This window comes from Alligator sinensis, unplaced genomic scaffold (assembly GCF_000455745.1).
Source record: "Alligator sinensis unplaced genomic scaffold, ASM45574v1 scaffold463_1, whole genome shotgun sequence".
NCBI classification, from domain to species: domain Eukaryota; kingdom Metazoa; phylum Chordata; order Crocodylia; family Alligatoridae; genus Alligator; species Alligator sinensis.
In genome coordinates, this window is record NW_005842584.1 from 301,865 (window position 1) to 317,223 (window position 15,359).

At 51.0% G+C, this 15,359-nt stretch overlaps 1 long non-coding RNA gene across 1 annotated transcript in view; it reads left to right on the forward strand.

Annotated features, from left to right (window-relative positions):
- LOC112551747 overlaps window positions 1-15,359 on the forward strand; it is a 30,133-nt gene that overhangs the window by 13,599 nt on the left and 1,175 nt on the right. The window contains exon 2 of the long non-coding RNA XR_003096060.1: window positions 13,082-13,257. This is a non-coding gene — a long non-coding RNA (uncharacterized LOC112551747). The remainder of the gene's footprint in view (window positions 1-13,081; window positions 13,258-15,359) is intronic.

The window sequence follows — 15,359 nt, forward strand, 5'->3', positions numbered from 1 at the left end:
AATGTGTACAGGGGGAAGCTGGGTGCTCAGGTTGCAGCTCCCACACCAGCAGGGCAAGGGCATCTCCCTGCCAAGGGCTCATTTGCTGCAGACAGTGGGGATGCTAAGCACCAAGGGGTGTCGCTAGTGGGGAACACAGGCCTAGTCTGAGGGCACACACAAGGATCACATACCAGCCCTTTCAGATGCAGGTGAAGGAAGGACAAGCACTGGTTTCTCCTGCTGTTGCTGCATTTGCTCCTACTGGATGGGTGTCGAAGAGCTGACTTCTGCCTTCCAGGCTGCTCTGCATCCGCTAGCCAGTGCTGGATGCATCAGACACAAGCTGAACAGTTTGCTACTTGTTGGACTTGCATGCATTTCAATCTCAAAACTGAGAGAGGGGCAAGCGAGTCCAAGGGAATGTGAAAGATTTGCGAAGAGGCAGAGAGGAGGCAGACCCCCCACCCCTGGGACTGTTCCCAGCAGAGCTATTTCACAAAGTTTCAGAAATGAACTGACACAGGGACCTTTCTCTCAGGCCAAACCAAACATAGTGTCTTCTCCAGCTCAAGGTCTCCCTAACTCAGAACAACTCCTGCTCAGCTTCCTTTCCAGGACCCATTCCCAAAAGACAAGGCTAAGCCCTGAGCAGAAGAACAGCCCCTGCTGTGGGCAGAAAACCAGCTGACACCCTGAAACAAGGGACTACGCCTTGCACCCTTAATCACACATGTTTGGATGGGGAGTAATTTTCAAGCAGAGCTCACAATGCTATGGATTCTCCTTAGGCCTGGAGACATGGCATCCCCATGGGCAGGAAGAAATTCTCCCTACTGAGCCAGAGCTGTGTTCAGCTGTCACCTGAAAAGGAAAACAGGGTACCTGGGAAGGGGCTGCTTGAAGTTCCTGGCCTTTTTTACAAGCAGGCACACATTTTCCCAGAGCCTGAAAAAAGAAAATGCAAGTGGTCAGACACTCTTCCAAGGGTTCTGTGCCCACAGCCAAAGCAGAACAAAGCAAAGCAATAAATAAAGAACAAAACACTGAAACAAAGGTGGCAAGCTAAAGGCTAGCCATTCATTGACTTCTCAATGCTTTTATCTGTCTTTACAGAAGACAACAATGAAGAAAAAATGCTTGGAAATCCTTTAGCATCAATCAGATTCAAGAGGAGGGTCAGGGTCACCCTTTAAACTAAGATTCTGTATCAAAACCTTCAGGAGTCTGAAGAGGGCAACTGTCAGGTACTTGGAAATGTTCATTTGCAAGATGGCAAATGTAACACTGATTTTGCCGCTAAGATCATTTCCTACCTTCCTTGGTAGGGCTGCAGCCTCCTTTGCTTTCCCAGTGTGGGTTTTAGCTGGTGGTGCCTGGCTAGTGCTGGGCTTGGACTCCTTGCTTGCCTGGAAAGTGAAGCACATTGTTACCTGTGAGACTTTGGAAGCCAAAAGCTGCCCGAGAAGCCAATTGCTTAGCAAAGGAGAAGCAGAAGAACACCATCCAGTGCTTAAGATGGCAAATCAGGTGCTGCAATAGGGAGAGGGAGGAGGATGCAGGGGCCATTTCTTGTGAGGAGAGCATTTGGGACCAGAGAAAGAAGTGGGATCAAAGCTCCAGGAAGTCAATGTGAATCTCTTCACTGATCTCTGTGCAGTTTGGATCTGGTTTTGCAGAGACCAGTGGAGAAAAAAGAAGAGAGAGAATTCAGCGAATAGGACAAATTGAACCAGGCTGTCAGGAAATATGAACTGAGATGCTGCAGACAGATGTCCACTTAGCCATTAGAAGGCAGATTTGGACTTTATATAAATCTTATTTCTCTGTAAGGTTTAAGAAGCCTTTAATTGCCTCAGGCCACGGTCCCCAGCATTCAGCAACCCAAGGGCAACTGTACCCAGTGAACACTATGCTCTGGGCAACATCATACTTTGCCCTCGTGCTCCTCTTCAGCTGGCCTTTCCTGAGGCTGAGATCAACTTGGGATGGTTTCATAGACAGGCAGCATGTCACTTGGGATTCTTGAGCTGGGTAGATGGGTTTAGGGCCAAGCACCTCAGATTAGGATTTGACATAGCCCAGAACAGAAGAACTGCTGTTCACCGGGTCAGACCAGAGGTCCCCCTTGCCCAGACTCCCATGTCCCACAGGGGCAGAGAGTGGATGCTGGAAGGGAGAGTGGACAGGGTGTGAGCTGGATACCTGGGAAGGAGCTGGTGCTACTTCTAGGGAACTCTTAGAAGCCCAATCTTTTTTGGCTAGAGTCTGAAAAAAGAAAATACAAGTAGTCAGACAGTCTTCTCATGGCCCTGCACCCCACCGACAACTAAGCATGAGGGAAACAAAGAAGAACATTAAATTACATATAGTAAATGAAGCAAAGCCAGAGACAGTTGGTGCTGACTACTCTAGAAGCAGAAAAGGGCAACCAGCAGTAGACGTTGGGGCTCAGGTAGATGCCTGTCCTTCTTAGGGAACTCCTTTATGGGCACAGCACTTTCACAAGGTTGTTTCCCTGGGGGAATTCAAGGCTGCCAGGCTCTACCAGCTGAGCTGGCAGGTCCCAGGCTGGCAGACATTGGCCAGCAGACCCTACACAGGACGGGGTTTTGTACACATCTGCACAGAACACAAATCCTCTGACCCTTCAATGGGAACATCTGAGAAAGTCAAAGAGGCTGCAAAGGAGATTCATACACAAAAGTTCCTGCATCCTCAGCCTGGCCGAGGTTGGGCATTAACATCTGCTTCCAGCAGTACCAAAGGCCTGATCCCACACCACCATGTTGGCTTCTTAGTCAGTGGGATCAGGGTGAGTGCTAGCCCTGGCATAGTGCCACATGGAAATTGGAGGGCACGTTGCCGTTCCATTGCCTTTTCTATCTGTCGGTTCCATTCGTTTGGCTAGAAGTTGGTCCTGACTAATACTACGAGCATCCTGAGTCAGAAACTCCCATCAGGGAGACAGGATGGGCCCCATGGGTTGCAGTTCCCACAGCACAGATAGCTGCTGCCCTGCCGGGCACACATGTGGGAAATCCAACCTCAAGCAGTGTGAAGTGTCCCTATTGGTAGGCGTAAGTAGTATCCATGGCCTGAAGGGATCCTAGACTGGGTCCAAAGGAGTATCGTGACAGTTGGGAGGGAAACTCACCTTTGCCTGTCCTGGTGGCTTTCCAGGCACAGCAGCACCAGTGCTATCTCCACTCTGAAAAGTTCAGGTCATTAGCAAAACCCACATACCAAGCACCATGGCACTTGCTGACTAACCAAGGACTGACTCCATCTCTTGACCTGAGGTTTTCCCACAGGCAAGCCCCTTGAGCTCACAGATTCTGCCTGCACCTAAGTGACTTTCTGGGCTTGCTCTGGGCTGCAGCCAAGCATGGCACAGGTCCCCAGCACCACAGGGGAGCCTCAGCCCTGCACCCTTCGCCACAAAGGAGGTCTCTAACCCACAACGTGTCCAGGGGGAAGTGGGTGCTCAGGTTGCAGCACCTGCACCAGCAAGACAAGGGCATCTCCCTGCCAAGGGCTCATTTGCTGCAGGCAGTGGGGCTGCTAAGCACCAAAGGGTGTCGCTGGTGGGGAACACAGGCATAGTCTGAGGGCACACACAAGGATCACATACCAGCCCTTTCAGATGCAGGTGGAGGAAGAACAAGAACTTACCAGCACTGGTGTCTCCTGCTGCTGCATCTGCTTGTGGTGGATGGGTGTCACAGAGCTGATTTGTGCCTTCTGGGCTGCTTTGTGGCTACTAGGCAGTGCCGGATGCTATCAGATACAAGCCAAACAGTGTGATACTTCTTGGACTTGTATGCATTTCACTCTCGAAGTGGCAAGCGAGTTCAAGGGAACGGGGAAGATTTGTGAAAGGGCAGAGAGGAGGCAGACCCTCCACTCCTGGGACCACTCCCAGCAGAGCTATGCCACAAAGTTTCAGAAATGAACTGACACGGGGACCTTTCTCTCAGGCCAAACCAAATAGTGTCTTCTCCAGCTCAAGGTCTCCCTAACTCGGAACAACTGCTCAGCTTCCTTTCCAGGACCCATTCCCAAAAGTCAAGGCTAAGCCCTGAACAGGAGAACAGCCCTGATAGAAGCAGGAAACCAGCTGACACCCAGAAACAAGGGACTGCGCCTTGCACTCTTAATCACATGTGCTTGGACAGGGAGTAATTTTAAAGCAGAGCTCACAACGCTATGGACTCTCCTTAGGCCTGGGGACCTAGAGTCCCAACAGGGAGGAAGAGATATTATCTATTAAGCCAGAGCTGTGTTCAGCTGTCACCAGAAAAGGGAAACCAGGGTATCTGGGAAGGAGTTGCTTGAGATGGTTGGCCATCCCTGGAAGCAGGCTCACATTTTCCCAGAGCCTGAAAAAAAGAAAATGCAAGTGGTCAGACACTTTTCCAAGGGTTATGTACCCACAGCCAAAGCAGAGCAAAGCAAAGCATTAACAGATAAAAAACTAAAGCAAAGCTGCCAAACTCAAGGCTATCCATTCATTGGCTTCTTCACGCTTTTACCTGTCTTTACACAAGACAATGGAGAAGAAACCATGTTTGGAAACACTTTAGCATCGGCCAGATTCAATAGGAGGGTCAGAGTCATCCTTTAAATTAAAATTGAGTATTAGAACCTTCAGGAGTCTGAAGAGGGCAACTGTCCGGTACTTGAACATCTTCACTGGCAAAATGTCAAATGTAACAGTGATACTGCCACTAAGATCATTTTCTTCCTTCCTTGGTAGGGTTGCAGCCTCCTTGGCTTTCCCAGTGCGGGTTTTCACTGATGGTGCCTGGCTAGAGCTGGGCTTGGACTCCTTGCTGGCCTGGAAAGTGAAGCACATTGTTACCTGTGAGACTTTGGAAGCCAAAAGCTGCCCGAGAAGCCAATTGCTTAGCAAAGGAGAAGCAGAAGAACACCATCCAGTGCTTAAGATGGCAAATCAGGTGCTGCAATAGGGAGAGGGGCCATTTCTTGCGAAGAGAGCATTTGGGATCAGGGAAAGAAGTGGAACCGAAGCCCCAGGAAGTCAGTGTGAATCTCTTCACTGATCTCTGTGGAGTTAGGATCTGGTCTTGCAGAGACCAGTGGAGAAAAAAGAATTCAGTGAACAGGGCGTTAATTGAATCATGTCATAAGGATATTTCAACTGAGATCCTGGGGACAGGTGTCCACTCAGTCTTTAGAAGGCACATTTGGACTTATTTTAACATAAATCTTATTTCTCTGTAAGGTTTAAGAAGCCTTTAATTGCCTCAGGCCACGGTCCCCAGCATTCAGCAACCCAAGGGCAACTGTACCCAGTGGGCACTATGCTCTGGGCAACATCATACTTTGCCCTCGTGCTCCTCTTCAGCTGGCCTTTCCTGAGGCTGAGATCAACTTGGGATGTTTTCATAGACAGGCAGCATGTCACTTGGGATTCATGAGCTGGGTAGACGGGTTTAGGGCCAAGCACCTCAGATTAGGATTTGACATGGCTCAGAACAGAAGAACTGCCGTTCACCGGGTCAGACCAGAGGTCCCCCTTGCCCAGACTCCCATGTCCCACAGGGGCAGAGAGTGGATGCTGGGAAGGAGACCTGGGAAGGAGCTGGTGCTACTTCTAGGCCACCTTTAGAAGCCTGATCTTTTTTTGCCACAGTCTGAATAAAGAAAACACAAGTAGTCAGACAGTCTTCCCATGGCCCTGCGCCCCCATCCACCCACAACTAAGCATGAAAGAAACACCACACAACATTAAATTACATATAGGAAATAAAGCAAAGCCAGAGTTGGTTGTGACTACTCTAGAAGGAGAAAAGGCAACCAGCAGTCGACGTTGGGGCTCAGGTGGATGCCCGTCCTTCCTAGGGAACTCCTCTGTGGGCACAGCACTTTCACAAAGTTGTTTCCCTGGGGAAATTCAAGGCTGCCAGGCTCTACCAGCTGAGCTTCCAGGGTCCAGACTGGCAGACATTGGCCAGCGTACCCTTGGTAGGACACGGGTTAATACACATGTGCCGAGAACATGAATCCTCTGATCCTTCAATGGGAATGTCTGAGAAAGACAAAGAGGCTGCAAACGGGATTTGGGCACAAAAGTTCCTGCATCCTGAGCGTGACAGAGGTTGGGCATTAACCTCTCCTTCCAGCAGTACCAAAGCCCTGATCCCATATCACCATGCTGGCTTCTCAGTCAGTGAGATCAGGGTGAGTGCTAGCCCTGGCATGGTGCCACATGGGAATTGCAGGGCACGTTCCCGTTCCATCGCCTTTTCTATCTGTTGGTCCCATCCATTTGGCTAGAAGTTGGTTCTGACTAATAGTATAAGCATCCCAAGACTCAGAAGCTCCCATCATGTAGACAGGGTTGGACTCCTGGGCCGCTGTCCCCACGCCACTGACAGCTGCTGCCTGCCTGGGCCACATTTGGAAATTCAGCCTCAAGCACTGTGAAGTGTCCCCATGCGCAGGGGTCTTTAATGCCCATGGCCTGACGGGAACCTAGACTGTATTTATCGGGATCAAAGGTTCCTTTATCAGGAAACTGTAACCCAGGGTTTTCATAGGTATAACTATTCCAAGCATGTGCCAATTTAACTAAGCGCTTTTGCTTCTTTGGACCCAATTTAGTTCCATATTCCTTACACATATACCCCAAAGGTGTTTTTGGGTCTGGGCAAGAGGATCCTTGACCCATTGCCAGGATAATATAACAAAACTAGGAGAGATTTACCTGAGACACAAGAGGAAGGGGAAACGGGTTCGTCAGAGCAATGCCCGGTGCCAGAGACACAAAAGGATGCACAAACTGGAACACGAGCCCTTGCTTTCAAGATTGGCTCGCAAGCGGCCAACCTGGGGCGGCTGCCCGTGAACCAGACACAAGGGAAGGACACAAGACAATCTCTCAAATATAAATCAGTTATCAGGACAGACTGTTAGAGGCCAGTAGCAAAGGGATAAACAGAGAAAAGTCTAGGCGTCCCCAGACAAAATCAGAACAGTCTACCTGTCAGGGATCCCAAGTCAGTCAGTTTCAAATAAAGTATCTTTCAGTCAGTCAGATAAAATAAACTAAGGCTTATACTTATAAAAGTAACGTAGGGAGCGCTTACCGCCGAGAAGACATTACTTGTCCAGGCTAGGGAACACTGAGACCCGTTATGTGAGATTTTTTAATTAGGATCTCTTACCTCTGAGTTTTGGCGCCAGGGGTGTCAGTTGAGTCCCCAGACTGTTCAAGCTGCCAACTCGGGGTTCCGCTGCAATCCCACTGCTGCCACCAGAAAGCTGTGGGGAAAAACTTCGTCCCCGGGTTCGTTGGGCGGAGGCTCAAACGAACAGGCCAATCGAAGTTTAAAGACTTAGTTTAATAAAGGATGCATTCCTGGTCAGCGTCATGCACGAATTCAGAATTTTGCCACGAGGTCTGACTCTGAACATAGGCAGTGAGGGGGTAATATAGAAAATGTGACGTCATAAGCATAGCAACAGTATAAACCAATCAACATTAGCCACGACGCAGACAAGTCTGCACATGTCTTCAACTTGTTACTGGAGAAAAAAACTAGTTTAAACCAGTCTGTAACAGCAAGGTCATGACCTGGCTACATGACTCGCTCACAAACAAAATGGCAGACTGGAACCATTTTGTTTTTCCCCTTCACAGCCAGGAGGGAAACTCAGCTCTGCCTGCCCTGGCTACTTCCCACAAATGGCAGCATCAGTGCTGCCTCCACTCTGGATAGATCAGGTCTTTAGCAAAATGCAGCTTCCGAGCACCACAGCACTTGGTGACCAAGCAAGAAGTCCCTTCTTGTGCCAGAGCCTGAGCTTTTCTCTCAGGAAAACCCCTCGATCTTGCAGATCCTGCCCGTGCCCAGGTGACCTGGGTTTCTCTTGGTTGCAGCCAAGCATGGCACAGAGCCCCAGCACCACAGGGGAGTCCCAGCCCTGCACCTCCAGTACAGGAGAGGGCTCGCACCCCGGCGGTACAGAGAAGAGGGAAGGACAAGAACTTACTGGCGCTGGTGTCTTCTGCTGCTGCTCTGACACATGCAGGATGGGGATGGAGGAGCTGATTTGTGCCCGCTGTGTTTCTCTGGAGCTCATAGGCAGTGCTGGATGCTATCAGACGCAGGTCAAGCAGCGGGTTACTTGTTGGACTTGCATGTGTTTCACTCTCAAAGCGGAGAAAGGGGCAAGTGAGTCCAAGGGAACTGGGAAGATTTGGCAAGGGGCAGAGGAGGCAGACCCCCCACCCCTGGGACCGCTCCCAGCAGAGCTCTGCCACAAAGCTTCAGAACTGAACTGACACGGGGACCTTTCCCTCAGGCCAAACCAAACATAGCATCTTCCCCAGCTAAAGGTCTCCTTAATGCGGAACAATTGCTGCTCAGCTTCCTTTCCAGGACCCATTTCCCACAGACAAGGGCTAAGCCCTGAGCAGTAGAACAGCCCCTGGTAGGAGCAGAAACCCAGTTGATTCCCAGAAACAAGGGACTGCGCCTTGCACCCTTAATCACAAGTGCTTGTAGGGGGAGTTATTTCCAAAGCAGGGCTCCAACAATATCAATTCTCCTTAGCCCTGGAGACATGGAGTCCTCACAGGCAGGAAAAAATTAAAAGCTACGGAGCCAGAGCAGCACTCAGCTCTTACCTGAAAAGGAAGCCCGGAGTCCTCTTCCTCATGGACACGATGCCCAAGAAGTATTTTTGTTGTGGCTCCTCCTTGATGGGACATCTGCAAGGAAACACATCAACAGAGCATGAGTGAGTGGAGTCAAGAGCGAGTCAACTAAACTAATAGTTTGTGCTGGTCACACTTAGCTTCCCAATGACAACCTTTGCATCTGTAGGTGCATGACCATGGGGAATTAGACAGTGGCACCTATGTGGAAGTTGAGCTGACTTGGTGTGGAGTTCACTGAAGGCCTTAGGGTGAAAATCAGAGATGGATAGGACATTCATAGATATTAAACCACACAAGCCTGTCCAGGTCAGCCTGTATCCGCAGCCTGCCCTCAAGCACGACCACACTCCCCCATAATTTGGTGTCGTCCGCAAACTTTGCCAGTACACTTAACACCCAAATCTAAATCATTGATGAATATGTTGAAAAGCACTGGTCCCAGTACTGAACCCTGAGGGACGCCACTCGTCACCTTCTGCCATGTCGACTCAGTTCCATCTATTAATGCTCTCTGGGTCCTCGGAGCCAGTTACCTAGCCACCGGACTGTAAAGTAGTCAAGGCTGCATTTTCCATTTCATTCATCAGTGGCTCTATGCTTCCCTTATTTTTTCTCTGACTTCCTACATATCTAAAGAAGGACTTTTTATTTTTCTTCATTCCAGTTGCCAATCTGAATTTGGTTTCTGCCTTTGCTTTTCTAATCCCCTCCCTACAGGTGTAGGCTATGGCTGTGTACTCCTCCTTGGTGGTAATTTCTGACTTCCATCCCTTATAAGCTTCTCTTTTCAATATCAGGAGGTCCATGACATTCCTGTTGAGCCAAGGGGGTCTCCCAGCCCTTTTCCAGCCTTACGACAAGAAATGGACTTCCTTTGTGCTCCAAGGATCGCATCTTTGAGGAATGAATGCTCTTCTTGTACTCCCTTCCCCATCGGACTACAGTCCCACAAGGCCTCACTAACCAATCTCCTAGCCTTGTGGAAGTCAGCTTTCCTAAAATCATGGATTTCTACCTTACTGAATGATTTCCCTGTCTTACAGTGGGTGAAGAAGGTGATCATCTCATGGTCACTGTCACCTAACTGCCCTTGCATCCTTAGGTTGCTCACTACTAGATCATCCCCTTTGGCCAGAACCAGGTCCAGGAGCGCCTTACTCCTGATCAGCCCATAGACTTCTTGAGTCAGATAGAGCTCTTCAGTCCCCTTCTACATGCTCTCCCCGTATCTTGACCAAGAGGGTTTCAAGTCACCCTTCTTTATTGCCAATCTCCACCTCTAGAGAGGTGTATTGTTCCTTCACATAGAAGGAACATCTATGAATATGAAGGAGTCAAGTCAGTGTGAGGGGCACCCAGTGTGTGGGTCAGCAAACGTCTCTCCAGAGGTGGGAATGGACGTTCAAGAGAGATTTCATAGAATCATAGAACCATAGAAGTCGGGTCGGAAGGGACCTTGTAGATCTTCAAGTCCGACCCCCTGCCTGGGCAGGAGGAAAACTGGGCTCAATTGACTCCAGTCAGGTAGGCATCAAGCCGCTTCTTAAAGACCCCCAGGGTAAGAACCAGCACCACTTCCCTTGGAAGTTGGTTCCAGATCCTAGCCGCCTTAACTGTGAAGTAGTTCCTATGGATGTCTAATCTACACCTATTCTCCAACAACTTGTGGCCGTTATTCCTTGTTATCCCGGGGGGCGCTAGGGGAAACAAGGTCTCCCCAAACCCTTCTGGTCCCCCCTAGTGAGTTTGTAAATGGTCACCAGGTCCCCCCTCAGCCTTCTCTTGTGAAGGCTGAACAGGTTCAGGTCCCATAGCCTCTCCTCGTAGGGTCTGCCCTGCTGTCCCTGGATCATGCGGGTGGCCCTCCTCTGGACCCTCTCAATGTTGTCCACATCCCTCTTGAAATGGGGTGCCCAGAACTGGACACAGTACTCCAGCTGCGGCCTGACCAGTGTCATGTAGAGGGGGAGGATCACCTCCTTGGACCTACTTGAGATGCACCTGTGGATGCACGATAAGGTCCAGTTAGCCCTGCCGACCGTGACCTCGCATTGTCGGCCCATGTTCATCTTGGAGTCAATGATGACTCCAAGATCCCTTTCCGCCTCCGTGCTCTCAAGAAGGGAGTTTCCCATCTTATAAGTGTGCTGCCAGTTACTACTGCCCAAGTGCAGCACCCTGCACTTGTCTGTATTGAAACCCATCCTGTTTTTGTTAGCCCACCCCTGCAACCTATCCAGGTCTTGCTGCAGTCTTTCCCTCCCTTCTAATGTGCCCGCCTCACCCCAAATTTTGGTATCATCAGCAAATTTGGACAGGTTGCTTTTCACCCCATCGTCCAAATCGCTGATAAAGAAATTTCTGTGCGGAGGTGATGGATTCTCCTGATGGCTGGACACGAGGAGTCCCTGCAGGCGGGAAGAGACTCTATCTACTGAGCCACAGCAGTTTAGCTGTCACCTGAAAGGGAAGCCAGTGTACCGGAGAAGTGGCTGGTTGAGCTGCCTGGCCATCTTAGGAAGCAGGCTTGGGTTTTGCCAGAGTCTGAAACAAAAAGCAAGTAGTCAGACAGTCTTTCAAGGGTCCTGTGCCCCAAGCCAAATAAAAACATTAATTAACAGATAAAACACTAAAGCAAAGCCTGACTCCTCAAGGCAATCTATTCACTGGTTTCTCCAGGGTTTCACCCTGTGCTTACACAAGACAAAAGGGGATGATACAAGACATGGGATCCCTTTAACACTGGCTACATCCAACAGCAGGGTCAGAGTCGTCCCAGACCAAGAGTCTGTCTCAAAATCTTCAGGAGTCCGAAGGCGACAACTGTCAGGTGTTTTTAAGAAGAATCGTCACCGGGGAAATGTCGAATGAAAAGGTGACATTGCCGTTAAGAGGAGTTTATACTTTTTTCCACATGGCTCGAGCATGCTTGGTTTTGCAACTCGGGTTTTTCAGTGATAGTGGTTGGCTGGAGCCAGGCTTGGCCTCCTTGTTTGCCTGGAAAGTGAAACATTGGTGTTACCGATGAGACTCTGAGACCCAGAAAGCTGCCCAAGAAGCCCAATTACTTAGCAAAGAAGCAGCAGCACAACATCATCCAGCCTTGCCTGTGGCAAATCATGTGCTGCAGTAGTGGAGGGATGTAACACCCACACACACTTGGGGCTGTGCGTGGTCAAGTGTGTCTGGTTTTATTTTGCGGTATATCTTGTTTGTGCTGTATATTTTGTTTCCTCTGGACTGGAGAGACCCACCTCCCATCTAACTGTATTGTGTCCAGACCTGTTGTCTTAAGACTCCTCAACAAAGCCTGTAAAACCAGTTGAGTGACTGGCCTGCTCTGCATGTACAGTGTCGGGTGAGGCTGCTTTGGGCTGGGGCCCTGGATGAGGTCAGAAAAGTGATTTCAGGTCAAGGCCACCTGGTCTGGTCTCTCTTCTTCCTCCTGGGGCTGCTGATGTCTGAATGCTGATTTGGGAGCCAGAAAAGCCTGCTTCCCATGGAGAGAGGGGGTCACTCCCCACTCTTCACTGAAGAAGCAAACTGAAGCTATGTGAAGGGAAAGCCTCAGGGAGAGGGAGAGAAAGACTGTCTCAGGGCCTGAGACCTCTGTTCTCTCCCTCTCCTTTCCCATTTTTTTGGGGGGGTTTTTGAGTGGGATGATCCTGTGCAGGGGGCATCATCCACTGCGGCAAAGTGGCGAAGGTTGAAGCCTGGCAGTTTTGCTGGCACACTCTCGGCCAGGGCTGAGAGCCTGGCAACTTTTAGTTGCTGTTGCAACGTCTTTTGGGTTCAGCTCTGTGTCTTGCTGGCTGTTTTGGCCACGCAGGCCTTGAGTGGGATGATGCCAGGAGTGTATCTTCCTAGTTCAGGCTGCCCTGGAGCGGGGTCCTGGCAGTCATTGCACTGGGGACTGTAATGTCTCAGTGTGCTGGCATAGGTGAGCCTACATGTCCTGGCTGCAGCTATAATATATAATATATGGGCCCTTTTTGCTGTTTTACAACTGCTGCATTTCAGCCCAGTGGTGTGGGGCTGAACCCCAGCCATATGTTTGGCTGGCAGATTTGGGCTAGGGTGAAGCCCTGGCACTTCTTGTTGCTTATTCAGGCCTCAGTGGTGTATAGGCCTGGTTGACTTTTTGCTGCCCGGTCCGGGCCCAGTGAAATAGGCCTGGGCCTACTTTTTGTCTCTTTTGCAGTTTATGCCCCAATCAAGTGCTGTGCTTGGGCGCTTGTTCTAGTTCAGGCCCAAGACAAAATAGGCCCGGGCCCCCTGTTTTATCAGCAACTAAGGAAAGCCACAAAAAGAAACACCAAAAACAAATTTCACACTGAATAGGATTTTGTTCTTCCAGGGTGTCCTAACAGGTGCATTGTAAAATGTGAAAAGCAACTTCACTCTCCGCAGGGCTAGAGAGGCCTCAACTAGAGCCCCATGTCCTTTTTCTGGACCCCAGACTTTCAGAAAGAAGTTGACACATTGGAGGACGATCTGAAGAGAGCAACATGAATGAGAAGAGGCTTGGAAAACATGACCAGCACGGAAAGATGGAGGGCACTGAGTCAGTTTCTTCCCCCAAGCAGGTTAGTGTGGAGGGAGAGATAGGTTGCTAGCCTTTAAAGGTGTGAAAAAGGGATTTCTAAAGATGACCGGGATTGTTTGTTCCCTTGGAGGAGCATGAGAACAAGCCATCTTACAGGACGTTGGAAATTGGGAAGAACTGTCTAGCCGTAAGGAGAACTGTGGGCTGGGAGAGGGAGGATTGTTGAATCACCTTCACTGCGGGGTTTTCAGGCCAGGAGAGATGCCCCTCTGTCTGTGCTGGGCCAGGTGTCACTGATCCTCCTCCAAGCAGGGGATGGACTGGGTGATGCCTCGAGGGCCCTGCTGGGCCTGAAACTTCCTCACATGTAGCCCCAGCTCTTAAGCCCCAGCTCTGGCCGCTCATTCCCACTGTCCTCTGTCTCCCCAGCAGACAGGAGCGCACTCCTTACAGAACGGGCCAAGACGCCTGTGGCAAAGTGTGGCTCCTCACCTAGCCACAGTGCTAGGTTCCCCACTTGCCAATGGGCATGCCACCCACCTGACTCATCTGCCATGCCTTGTTCTTAATTAATAGTTGTTAATTAAGGCAGGAGGCTGCCCATTTTATGCCCCGATGCCAGGGGGTGTTATCTGCAGCTCTGAACCTCCCCTACACCACAGCCCACGCAGATGGCATCCAGATGTTACAGTGCTCTCGGCCTACAGCTGGACCAAGCTTAGGCTGTGCTGTCAGGCCTCAGTCACACGCACATTCATGCCGCCCTCCTCTCACTAGGGCCTCTCTCACAGGGTCTCTTTCATATATCAACGACTCATCCTGCCTTGCTCCCTCTTGGAGCGGGCCCCTTAGGCCATAGGCTTAGCCAGTCCATCCCTTGGGTGGCAGACGTATCGTCTTTTGGTCCTCCCCTGTGACCCTCACTGGGGTAGTGGCCAGCCAATTACCCGACCGGGTCTAAGCTTGCTCTAGCCCCTTCCTGGGGCAACTCTATATACATAAACATACTGGGCACTCAGCCCTCTGGTTTTCCTTCCTCCCCCCCCCGGGGCTCTTCATCTCCGCCCCTTTCTGGAGCCACCCCTCACCAGGGCAATCTTATCCCCTCACTCGGGGCTCCACCACCCCCTCACTTGGGGCCATGGGGCTTCGCTCCCAGGTGGGCTCAGATGGCTGCAGCCATGCCTGGCCCCACTCTCCCTCCTCAGGGTCTCTTGGGGTCTTGCACCCCACAGGGATCACGTGGCCTCAGCCGTGCCTGGCCCCCAACTACCTCTGGTGTTACTTAACTCACCTGAAGGTGAGGACTAGGGTTAAGACACCTCTACCCGCCTTTCACCAAGGTGCTAACTGGCCTGGCATTTCCTAGGGGCTCCTGTGCCACTGAGAGCCCCACCAGGCCACCCACGCCCGGCAGGGTGCAATTTTAGGTCATGCCCAGGACCAGGAGCCTCCTATCCATCCCCTACTGCTCCTGCCCTTACCTCCAGGATGTTATGGAGCCTTGCAGCCAGGCCACGTTACTGCCTGCCCTGCCAGCAGGAAACCGATCTATTTATATGGGCAGCCAGAGATCTGAAATGGTCGCCGCAGTCAAGCACCTGCTGGCTACTTGGCCTACTGCAGCCCCTACCATGTGGCGAGCACCCCAAAGATGCTCCGCCACAATGCCCCTCTGGGCAGCGGGGCTCACACCTCCTGGCAGCGCTGCAGGGACCTGCGAGGCCCCGCTGCCTTCCTCCCAGCTGTGTCCTCCTCCAGGCTGAGGTTTCTCTGGCACTGGCTGAGATACCCGCTGTGTGTGATGTGGGCTGAGAGCAGCTAGAAGAAAGCAAATGTTTCTCCTTTTTTAAGATTTTTTGTGTGATTATTTTCAAACAAACATTCACAATGAAATGTATCAAGGAAAAGCAGAGTAGGGGCAAGACGGGGCCATGCCCCTGCCCTTCCACTCTTTGTTTCAGGCCCTGCCTCCCCCATGGCCCTCAGGCACCAAGTCTGATCAATGCAAACTCCTGTACGCTGGTCCCTCCCTTTGGGGCTTCCAGGCATTGGCGACACGTAGTGGGTGCATGCAGGTGCACGTGCACCCCCTGAGATTTGCCGTGTAGCCCCTGGAAGCGCCAGCCGCAAAACCAGAAG